The sequence below is a fragment of the Bos javanicus genome, chromosome 4, assembly GCF_032452875.1.
Source record: "Bos javanicus breed banteng chromosome 4, ARS-OSU_banteng_1.0, whole genome shotgun sequence".
In the NCBI taxonomy this organism is placed as follows: domain Eukaryota; kingdom Metazoa; phylum Chordata; class Mammalia; order Artiodactyla; family Bovidae; genus Bos; species Bos javanicus.
The window spans coordinates 60982175-60991553 of NC_083871.1; the positions used below are offsets into that span (position 1 = coordinate 60982175).

At 41.5% G+C, this 9379-nt stretch overlaps 1 protein-coding gene across 6 annotated transcripts in view; it reads left to right on the forward strand.

The window, feature by feature from the left end:
* Positions 1 to 9379, forward strand: part of ELMO1 (engulfment and cell motility 1) — a 584006-nt gene that overhangs the window by 434730 nt on the left and 139897 nt on the right. The window contains exon 1 of one of the 6 annotated variants that reach the window (XM_061414120.1): positions 9247 to 9371. The exons of the other annotated variants lie outside the window; for them this stretch is intronic. The gene's annotated coding sequence lies outside the window, so the exon portion shown is untranslated. Of the gene's footprint in view, positions 1 to 9246; positions 9372 to 9379 lie in introns of those variants that run through there. 6 annotated transcript variants of the gene reach the window in all.

The window sequence follows — 9379 nt, forward strand, 5'->3', positions numbered from 1 at the left end:
CTTCCTTAAAATAAAGCATGTATTTGAGCTATCTGTGCCAGCTGAGCCTGTGCCCTGCATCTTCAGCCTGAAGTTGATTGGTACTAAGATCAAAACCCTCTGAGGCTCCATTCAAGGAAGACTCATTAACTGCAAAAAAGTTCTAAGCAGATGTGACATCCTTGAGAAAGTGAGCGAGTTCATAGAGAGAGGGTCCCAGCACCTGGGCTGCTTGTAAAATGGGTTCCTGGAGGGAAGGTATCTAACTTCTTTTCCATCTCTCTGAGGCCCCTCGGGATGCAGAAGTAGGAGGAGAAAGGAATGGAAGAAAACATGAGATGAGTCACTGAGATGTTTTCAAAGATATCCTCATCTCATAACTTTATCCTTGAGGTTGGGTAGAATAACAGAGAAGTACTCAGAAGGATTTTATCACTTCCCTAAGTGTAAAGGTTTGCAAAAAGATTTTATATTTTTGGCTAAGGTATCAGAGACATGTAGAGACGGTGTTCCTAGTGTTGTGTGAATAAATCAGACTCTAAGGAGTTCACAGAATTGGTCATAGCCCTGGAAAGAGATAATTACAAAATAGCATGACATATGCAATAGCAAAAACCTAATATACATTGTATGGAAATAATTCAAAGGAGGAATTGTATAGGAGAGGCACTCTATTGGGAGGGTTTTAATGTATGACTAGACACCAGGTAAGCAGAACAGAATTGGCGGGGAAAAGACATGAAATACAATGAATACGTGAAGAGAAAACTTAATGAACAGACCTCTGTTGTTTTTAAGATATTAAAGCTGTATTCTTCAGTATCCAAGACTTGAAAAAAACAACCTTAAAGAAACATGTGAAAGCACATTATAAGTACTTCCTAAATATTAGTTGAATGAATGGAGGCCCGATTCCTTAATTACAAACTGGAGTTTTTTGGTGAAAGATATTTCTTCAGTGTGTGAACAGAAAAACTAAGATGTCTGACACACAATAGATTGCCCAAAAATGTAAACAAGAGCACTTATTCATAGTTGAACATATGTCATTATTTGAAATATCTGCTTCACAATTCTTTTGCTTGTCACTGCATTAAGAGTATTACAGGCAATGCATTTTGGAAATCATGTTTCATATTTGCTGTGGAATGACTTGGAGGGAGAGCATTTTTGCATTTAAATGGATGGGTTATTGCCCTTTGGGGCCAATTTTTATTTATATTATCAAATTAACTCCTTCCTGCAATTACTGACTTAAAAAATGAAGGCAAGTACTGAGCAATAAAACAAAATTATACTTTGGACTGAATTTAATTGCTGCACAAATTAGGTTGCAAAGCTCATTCTTCCTGAGAGTTGGGAATAACCTGTTAATATCATTTGCCTAGGGGTCATGGTTCACATTTCATAGCTTTCTTTAATTGGAAGTAGAATAGAGAACAGTTTGCAAGCAATCTGGCTCTTACCAGCTGATAATATTGAAGGCTGAGTTTCAGAACGAGTCTGTCCTTATAGTCATGATGCCAGTTGGCCATGAGTGGTCACAACACTCAGAGTTGGTTTTCCTAGAGAGTTGCTGTGTTGTTTTGGTATTGAAATGGTGGGGGCATGGTTGTAATGTGTCTGGCTTCTGAACACGGTCTTTATTAAGGGACAAAGGCAAAATGATTGAGTTTAAATAGGGCTCAGAGTAGAATTTCATATGTTGGATCCCTTTGGTCCTGTGGGTGTCCTCCCCTTGTGGTTTCTTATGTGGTTCTGTAAGACCTCTTGGACTTTATTTCAAGCCCTTAAACTCCTTTTGCTTTGTAGCATCCCCTTCCACATCATAGAACCTGACGTCCCAGAAACTGATGTCTGTACGCCTTCCTCTTCCTCCCTCCTTGCCTAAATAAACCACATCTACTTATCTTCTTAATCTTCTTGGTTTCCCTCTTTCTCAGCAAACCCTCCTATTTTCCACTTCATCCCTGGTTTACCATGTTATGTTGCAGTGTAATGCCTGTTATAACTAAAGACCAGGACACATAATTTATCTGTGAATCTGTGAGCAGAAAGAGCAGAAAGAATGAGGGCATCCAGTGTTAACCATTTGACAAAACAATAGATATAATATCTGCTGACTGAAACGAAATTGGTCCTTTTACTGAATATCAGAAGCTAATTTTATTCTCAAAAGATAGAATTATTTGCTTGTGAAATTCTATGTTTTCTCAGAATTGGGAGAGATTTGCTTATGCATTAGATCTGAAAATCAAGAAGAATGTGATGACAGCCCAGAAGCATTCCTTTTCCAAATGGTGAAGAAGCTGTTTCCCATTTTGTATCATCTAGAGCATATCCTACCATTGGCCCAGCAGCTTTCTGCCACCATACTGGCAGTGGACATGCTTGGCAAGGCTGAGCTGAGGATTTTGGCATTTTCATTTTCCCTTTTGGCATGATTTTTCATCAGCCTGCAATTCTGGAATGCACTTCCATAGTATATTTGAAAAATTTGAGCTGGCAAGTCCATACACTTTCAGAATTCACCAGTACTCCTTTAAAGACAGACAAAATTATAAGAGCTGCATGATGTTAGGCCTTACTCTCCTGCCCCCTTTACAGGCTCAGCTGGTAAAGAATCCGCCTGCAGTGCAGGAGACCCCAGATCAATTCCTGGGTCAAGATCCACTGGAGAAGGGATAGGCTACCTACTCCAGTATTCATGGGCTTCCCTTGTGGCTCAGCTGGTAAAGAATCCACCTGCAATGCGGGAGAGCTGGGTTTGATCCCTGGTTTGGGAATATCCCCTGGAGAAGGGAAAGGCTACCCACTTCAGGATTCTGGCCTGGCAAATTCCATGGACTGTATAGTTCATGGGGTCACAAAGAGTTGGACACAACTGAGCGACTTCCACTTTCACACTTTTCAAAAAAAAAAAAAAAAAAAACCTTCTGCTCCCCATATTCTTCTCAGGCCAGATGATTTTATTTGGTTAAATCCTTCACACCCAAGGACTTCTAGACCTTGACTCTCCAACCTTATGAATGCAAATCATGGCCACCACCTGTCAGAGGTCAGTTGCTCTGAAAGAGGGAAGAAGTGCATGGATTAGAGACCTGTTTATGGATGGGTTTGCATTTTGTGGATCTACTTTTATTTCAGTGTTTGTAGATTTTGCTTATATTTTAAGCATTTCTAAGGGAAACACAAAAATAGCAAGGTTCAGGGACATAAACTTCATATTAACGCCTCACAACGCGAGTTACGTGTCTTAGGCTGCTTGTGGGGCAGTTGAATCTGCTCTAGACGCCTTGCTTATGGGAGTCTGTCTTCTTGATCTCAGTGTAACCATATCATGAATTAAGGCTGTCATTACCATCATATACATTGCCAGCAATGAAACATGCATCCTAACAAAACTGATGTCCGGCTTGTGGAAGTGATCTGTTTAGGACCAGGAGTTGGCAAATAGGATTTGCTATTAGTGCTACTTCTTTATAACTCAGTAAATGGAATCTTCCTCAGCTCTCTTTTAAATGCCCAATATAAATGGTGTTCATTTTAGCTAAAACCTGTAGGTAGACTGAGGAAAATGTAGACTGCAAATTTAGAAATCACTCCACCATAATCTCTATATTTTATGATCCCAAAATATATATTGTCACCTAACAGAATCCTTTTTGGTTTATGTATTTATTTTTAAAGTATTGCAAAGTTATATGACTTACATCAAATCTGGTAATAATACATTTGATAAATCATGTTTATGGAAGGGAATAGAATTTAATTAGCTTGAATCTTCCCCTAGAAAACACAGGATAAATGGCACCAGCAGTGCCTACCTGGAAGGAAACAGAGTACAGGCTGGAATGTGGGGGTAAAATGGAAAGATATTTTTCTCTGATTTTATTCAGATGCCCAGGTGGCATTATTTCTCCCAGAATTTTCCAGGTATTTGATGCTGTGATTTCCTTCTTCTGTCTGTGGGCAGCACATAATAAATATAAATGTGTTCATAACTGATGATATGCTACCAATAATACCTTTTAAGCCTCTAGAGTACAAGTCCATTAAATGTATGCTCTGTACCAGTTCTTGGGGACTTGACAAGCAGAAGTTCAAATAATATCAAGGCAGTAAAATCTAGGTTTCCCTTTTTTTGAGGTTCATTAGCAGCTGTCTCTTTTTCAATTGAAGTATAGTTGATTTACAATGTTGTGTTAATTTCTGTTGTGCCGTAAAATGATTCAGTTATACATATTCTTTTTCATATTCTTTTCACTTATGGTTTATCACAGGATATTGAAAATAGTTCCTTGTACTATACAGGACCTTGTTGTTTATCCATTCTCTGTATAATAGTTTACATCCATCAGTAGCTCTTTAAGCTTGTGTATACTTTTTTCATTACAAAGCGTAGAAAGGGAAGAATACCCAATAATGGCCAAGTTGACTAACCCCGTCGGGAATCTCAGTAACAAAAGTACTAGACAACATTCCATGGGAAAAATCCTGGGAAGATTTTCTGAAGATTCTGTAGCTACTCTGTATAAAGTGACTCCTCTGGAAATGTAGATAAAGCTGCTTATTTTTCAGAAGTAGCTAGGTGAACCAAAGTGCCTGTTTGCTAACTTTTGAATAGAGGAGGGGGTAGATCAGACTGAGGAGAAGGCAATGGCACCCCACTCCAGTACCCTTGCCTGGAAAATCCCATGGACGGAGGAGCCTGGTGGGCTGCAGTACATGGGGTCGCTAAGAGTCAGACATGACTGAGCGACTTCACTTTCACTTTTCACTTTCATGCATTGGAGAAGGAAATTGCAACCCACTCCAGTGTTCTTGCCTGAGAATCCCAGGGACGGGGGAGCCTGGTGGGCTGCAGTCCATGGGGTCGCACAGAGTCGGACACGACTGAAGCGACTAAGCAGCAGATCAGACTGAAGGCCAAAAATTGTTCTCTGTTGTCTTTGCAAATTTTGTCTTAAAAAATGAATTTTCTAGAAAAAAATTACCCAAAGAAAATTTATGACAGTTCTTAGCATTTTACCATCTGAGCCACCAGATAAAAGAATCTGCCTGCAATGTGGGAGACATGGGTTTGATCCCTGGGTCAGGAAGATCCCCTGGAGAAGGAAATGACACCCACTCCAGTACTCTTGCCTGGAGAATCCCATGGGCAGAGGAGCCTGGCAGGCTACAGTCCACGGGGTCACAAAGAGTCAGACATGACTGAGCAACTAAAACACTTTCATATCATTCAGGTAATATGAGCTCTACCTGTCTTCTTGCTGGCAAGTCTGATAGCATCTCTAACTACCTGGTAAATCTGGTCTTCAGGAGCTTACATGCTATTTCTTCAGATACCTGCTCACCAGCAAGTATTGTTGTTGTTTTTCAGTCACTCAGTCATGTTTGAGTCTTTGCAACCCCATGGACTGCAGCATAACAGGCTCCCCTGTCCTTCACCATCTCCCAGAGTTTGCTCAAACTCATGTCCATTGAGTCGGTGATGCCATCCAACCATCTCATTCTCTGTTATCCCCTTCTCCTCCCACCTTCAATCTATCCCAGCATCAGGGTCTTTTCCAATGAGTCAGTGTTTCACATCAGGTGGCCAAAGTATTGGAGCTTCAGCTTCAGCATCAGTCTTTCCAATGAATATTCAGGACTGATTCCTTTAGGATTAACTGGTTTGAACTCTTCGCTATCCAAGAGACTCGAAGAGAATGGCAAATCACTTTAGCATTCTTGCTTTGAAAAACCCATGAACAGTATGAAAAGGCAAAAAGATATGACACTGAAAGATGAAGTCCTTCACCACCAGCAGAGCTGCTGAGCCCCAAACTGTGCTATGTATGGTACCTACTCTCAGCTCAGAAATTGATAGTCAAAGGAATGTGATTTTGTTCTGATGTAAAGGGATTCTTTGGTTTGGCTTGGAGTAGTGAGACCCACCCCCATTGTCAAACACACACACACACACACACACACACACACACACACACACACACACATGCCATTCTCCATTTTATGCATTAAAGATTAATTTAGGATTAGTCTTTTTTTTTTCTCCTTATTTTAACCCCTCTTGCAGTGATTGTCAAGCTGTGGTGTATACGAGAATCCCCTGGAGAGCTTGGGAAAACATTCCTAGATTCCACTCCTAAGATCGTAGGTTAGGAGGGATACAGTGGGATCCTAGGAACCCGCATTTGGCCGAGAGCTCCAGGTAATTCTGATCCAGGTGGTCCCTGTAGATCTCTTTTAAAGAAACCGGAGCTGGAATCTTTGGGTTCACATCCCAGCTCTGCTGCTTTTTATCTTGGTAACCTTACTTAACTTCCTTAAACTTCCATTTCCTCACACTGTTATAATAGGGACCATAATAATACTTCACTGGGTTGTTGTAAGACTTAAATTGGTTAATCCAGATGGAGTGCTACCCAGACTATTAACTCGTAAATGTTAGCTAGGTCAGTTCAACATGTTATGCACGCCTTGAAATCAGCTATGTCAATTAGACTGTTAACTTGTTGTTGAGATTAACTGGGGAGTATATTGAGTTACGTAGGTGTGTTGAGGGATGAAGTCAGGGAGTCACTGAGTGAAGTATTTCAGTGGCTTGTCATTGTGATAGGATAAAAACCAACTCCGAGACATGATCTCTGAGACCCTGCAGATCTGGCCTCTGCTTGCTGTCTGGGTTCATCTCACACTGCCCTCTTAATCATTTTCTCTCTGATCAGTCACATTTGGCTTGTTTCAGGTTTTCAGAGCTGTCACCCTCCCTCGTAGGCAGTGTGTGTCTAGGAAGGCCCTTTGCATGTATTATTCCTTATGTCTGAAACACTGTTCCCCTTGCTTTCAACTCATTACCTTCTACTCTTCCTTTAGATCTTAGATACCTCTTCCTCCGAAGTATTCTGCCTTACCTCACTACGTTCAGTCTTTTTATTATTTGTGCCCATAGCACACAGCTCTCCTTCATCCTCCTTATGAAAGTTACATTCTAATATCTTTTGTGTCTCTGCTAGCTTGTTTTGTCGTGAGCACAATTACTTTTGGCATATAAACACTCACTAAATATTTGTTAAACAAATTATTCAATTTTGATTAAATTTCCAACCAGGGAAGAAGACCTGGTTGGAATGACATGTTTCTGCATAAAAACATTGTGCTGTAAGGCACAACACGTGCTAGCTTGTTTTGTCGTGAGCACAATTACTTTTGGCATATAAACACTCACTAAATATTTGTTAAACAAATTATTCAATTTTGATTAAATTTCCAACCAGGGAAGAAGACCTGGTTGGAATGACATGTTTCTGCATAAAAACAATAGCAATTTGGATAATCTCAGGAGGGTGAGAGGGCAATGCGCAGGTGTCCCCATGGCAGAGGAAGATAGACAGGGGAACTTAGAAAGGTTCCAGAAAGGTGGTAGAGGAAATCTGAGATATGCATGACCCCGGAGTGTTGAGGTAGTCTGGACAGAGCTGAGAAAGACTGCTGGGTGCCTGAGAGGCAGAACCTGGGTGAGAATTCCTTCCCAAGCTCACAGTGGCACAAAGAAGCAAAATGGAAAGCCAGGACTCAGATTCGTGAAAGAGCAAATATAACATCAAGACCACTGGGCCAGAGCTGAGCACTTGGAGACAGATGGTTTGGACCAAGAGTCGTTAAGGAATAAAGGAGGTCCAGGGCTACTGTTGCTTGTTAGACACTGTCTGTGTGGTAGTGAATAATTCACCTTGGCTCCAAGAGCAAGAGACTTTAGCCCTCTAGGAAGCCTGGCCAGTGTCATTAATGGTTTGAGGTCACCAGGCTTATAGAGACTGTTAAGAAAGAAAAGATTCTCCTTAAGATTCATGATGATGGGACAGAAAATAATTTCTTTCTCTCTAACTTAAGCCAGAATTATAACATTCTTTGACACTTGCCATTTTCCATCAGTTTCTGTAGAATTCCATCATGTCAAGGGCTTCCCGCAGACCCAGGTGTGAGATCACCTGGGTTTGACCAGACCAAGCAGCCATTCATTGCTCAGTGGTGGCCCCTGCTGTTATAGAGAAATATAACAGCATATCTAAAGTGACTAACTGGTCATGCAACCAGAATTTGGAGCATGCAAAGGGAGGAGTTAGAGGGGATGTAAAGGGGCTGAGGAAATCCCCGGGAGGAGCCCCAGCGTTCAGGGTACCTTGGTGAGGTGCTAATGCAAAGAAGTTGAACTTAAGGGTTTGTGCAAGCTTTCTTCCACAAGCACCTGGTTTCGTCTCTTCATTCCAGAGGTTTGCTAGGAACCACCACAGTGCCCTCGAGAAATGCCACCGAAAACTTTTATTTGAGGGCTTTTAGCACTGTTAGATGACAAATATTTTAAAAGATACTCCACTCATTCTATAGGTGACTTACAGTACATTTTAATGAGAGGTGGAGGCTCAGGAGGGGCTGTGCGTGTTTGTTTACATCCTGAGTATGAATCAGAGGATGAATCCTCTCGGGGGAGCCCTGCTGGGATGCACTCTTGCATGAACGCATTTCTGGGTATGTGAGCACCCCTGGCGTGTTGGTACTGTGTGTACAGAGTGAGGCTGTTACATGACATTTCTGGACAAAAACTGTATGTGAAGAAAAGGAGGGAGAAAGCAAACTCACAATCAAATGAAAGTAGGGAGGGGGCAGAGATGAGATTGCAGTTAGATTGTGGGTCTGGCAGCAGATGTTCTACACGAATCCAACTTGCTGCAGCCAGTCTGTTTCCATGGCAACAGAATCAGTAATTATTGAGCCTGGGAGCTCCCCCTTCCTTTCTCCCAACAAGGTGGAGGCTGATGAATATGAACTATCTCCAGCCCACCACTAGCTCTTTCTTCTTCCTCCTTTTCTTTTGTTTTTAGTTCTTTACAAGAAAAGGGGGAGTGCTGAGGAATACCAAGAAGAGGAGGTATCTCTTTATTGATAGAAGAGCATAGGGCACTAAAATTAAATGAAGTTATTGTTTTCTCTTGTGGTGCTATAAGAGAAAAGCTCTTCCTCGAAAAGCCGATGATCTCTGAAGATGCTAAATAAATGAGCAGGAGTTTCCCTGAAATGGAGGCTCCCTTTGATTGGCTGATCCTCCTGCGACTTCTGCCAATCAGAGCACCCCTGGGTTCCAGCTCCATAAACATAAGCAGAGCTACATGCTTATTTTTCTGGACTTGAAGTGTATACATTCAAAGGTGTGCGGCGGGTCTCCATTCACATGGCTCAACTGGAAATCTATTTTGTGAACAAGCTCACTCAGGAACCGTCCAGTATTTCAGCACTTTGTTCTTCTGGAGGTCGACTTTAAGTCATTTGGTGGCAACTGCAGCTTAGAAGCAGCATCTGTAGTTGGGGAAAGATGGACTTACGGGGGCTTGGTGAGTAA